At 30.6% G+C, this 2881-nt stretch overlaps 1 pseudogene; it reads left to right on the top strand.

The window, feature by feature from the left end:
• The first annotated feature begins 2294 nt into the window (after positions 1-2294).
• LOC117287010 lies at positions 2295-2410 on the top strand (annotated as a pseudogene).
• The last annotated feature ends 471 nt before the right edge of the window (positions 2411-2881 follow it).

Here is a 2881-nt window from a genome sequence, read left to right as displayed (position 1 = left end):
AAACCCCATTAAAGATGAGCTCATGATTTTTAAAATAGATTTATAGTGAAATAATCACTATGACCAAGAATAGACAGACATAATAAACTGTAGGATTCAAGTCCCATGAATTTAAGGTCATAAATGCACCATGGAGAAGGGGAAATATGTTAAAAATGCTTAAAAATATAAGTAATGAAATCCTGAATGAAAGTTCAAGACCTTATGTATAAAGAAAGCGAGGTTCAGAGATAACTAATTAGGCCTTCTAGATATGAGAAATATAGTCAATGAATGGAAAACTCAATGGATTATGCAGCCTATTCACTTATTTGAAGAGATAATTATCAGATTGCTGTTAGAAGATAGCCCCTAGAATGCAGCAGAGGCCAGATGAGAAATATGAGGGTGTCTGAGATAAGGAAAAAAATCCAGTATTTCACAAATCTAAGAAGTTACAGACAGATATGTAATAGAGAAAAAAAAGGGTAGAAAAAATATTCAAAGAAAAGCAGATGATGACTCTGAACTGATTAAAGACATGAACCTGCAAATCAAAGAATCCTAAGGATTCTTGAGCTGCACAGGTTTGATAGAAACATACCTAAATAGCTCCCAGTGGAAATATTAAACATTAAATAAAAAGAGAAATTTTGCATATCAAAAAGGGAGGAGAGATCACACACAAAATAGAAATGATTAAGCCAGACTGATTGTGCATGCCTATAACAGCAGTCAGGAAGCTGAGGCAGGAGAACTGTGGTGCGTTCTAGGCCAACCAGTAAAACTCTGAAAAATTAAGACAACAACTACAACAACAAAAACTTCAAAACAAAAAAACTAGAAAATAATTATTAGATTGACAGCAGATTTTTCAATACATACCACAGAGCTGTGAATAAAATATACAAATATTTTCTTAGGGTTTTAATCTTAGTCAAGATGGAGGAAGAAAATAAAGAAACACATTAGTGAATAAACAGATAATTTGCTTCTCATGGATCAAGAAGTAAAATGTATATAAAGTAGTTGAACACAAGGGAAGAACCAACATTGAGAAAATAAATCTGAAAACACAAGGGCAGTCTCAACATTATGTAAAAGAACTACAGTAACAGTGATTTACTTGGGCAGTATGTGAACAAGATAATTTAAAATAGTATCACAGTAATGAGGAAGACAGGACAGGGTGAGAAACGTCAAGGAGTTTGAAGACAATTGTGTATTCCAGTGAAAGTTATCCATTAACTTTTGGCTTCATTGAATTAGTATGACAAACATTTAAAAAATAAATCCTACAGTAGTCAGATTAGGATATATAATTTCTAAACCATGAGGATTAATGAAAGTCTGACTAATCCAAGAAAAGGTAAAGAGCAACAGAAACAAAATCACAGCCAAAACAAAATATAAATAAAGTAATGAAAATAAATCCAAATATATCACTATAGTAATTATGACACATTTAAAGTATTAAATCACCATTTTATTTTCATTATTTTGGAATGATGGCTTAAACCAGTTGCCTTTATTTCCTTTGAATCAATTCTATTGAGGGAGAAATTGCATCCAAACAATGAACAATTTTAAAGTATACAATTTGATGAATTTCCAGTAATGGTTACAGTTGTATAGTCACTAAAATTATAAAGCAAAATATGATGTCCCCTCATAATTTCCCACACTGTACTTTGCATTTCCATCTTTTCACTCCATCCCTTCACCCTGTAACTGCTGATCTGCAAATATAGTTCGACTTTTCTGGAATTTCATATGAATTGAGTCACAAAGTATCATTTTTCATTACTGCTGTTTTCCTCTTTACCTAGCATATTGCCATTTGAGATTCATCTATGTGTGCCTGAATCAGTACTTTACTCCTTTTTATTGGCGGAATGCTATTTCATTTTCTTTGTGTACCACTTGATGGACATTTGAATTTTTTCCAGGTTCATCTGTGATCAATGTTCACAATTAATGTAAATGTCTTTGTGTGATATATGTTGCCACATCTAGTTTGTTAATACGTAGGAATAATATTACTGGGTTGCATGGTAAACTTATGTTTAACAGTACAGTTTGTGTAGAATAAATGTTTCTTGAAGTGTAGTTGAATCCACCAGTAAAGCCATTTGGAACTGCAATTTTCTTTGTGAGAGAGGTTTGTTACTACAAATTTATTTAAAAGCTAACAAATTGGGCTGTTCTGATTATCTTTGTTTTTAAATGAATTTATCAATTTGTGTATTTCAGGGAATTTGTCTATTCATAAAACTTGTATATATTGGTGTAAATTATTCAAAATTCTCACTAATAGCTTTGCGCAGTGGCAATATCAGAGACAATGAAGTTTAACTGAGGTGTGATTGTTGCTAACTGAAAATTCTCAGTAATACCTGGATACTGAGTGTTCAGAATAGCTCATTAAAGCTCCTTTTCATTCATGACATTGGAAATTTGTCTTTTTTCTCTGATCAGTTTGGCTAACAGTTTGTCAATTTTATCCATCTTTTCAAATAATCAGCTTTTGGTTTATTGTTTCTTTTAAAATTTCCTTTTCAATTCATTGATGTCCACTCTTACTATAATTATTTCCTTATTTTTGTCTACTTTGTGTTTAATTTTTTTGTCATCTTTACTTTCTCAAAGTATATGCTTAGTTTATTGAGACATTTTGTCTTTACTAGATAAGCATTTGATGCTACAATTTTTCTCTTCAAATACTATTCTGATTGTATCTGATAAAATCTATTTTCATTTATAGTCAGTTAAAATAATTTTTACTTTCTTTGACCTATGAGCTGTTCAGAAGTGTGTTCTTTATATTCTGAATATATGGACATTTTACAGGTATATTTCTTCTATTGATTTTTTTTTTTTTTTTTTTTTTTTTTTTTTTTTT

The sequence above is a fragment of the Fukomys damarensis genome, unplaced genomic scaffold (genome assembly GCF_012274545.1).
Source record: "Fukomys damarensis isolate Sample0158 unplaced genomic scaffold, DMR_v1.0_HiC HiC_scaffold_19, whole genome shotgun sequence".
Taxonomy (NCBI): Eukaryota; Metazoa; Chordata; class Mammalia; order Rodentia; family Bathyergidae; genus Fukomys; species Fukomys damarensis.
This window is presented reverse-complemented; position numbering and strand designations above follow the sequence as displayed.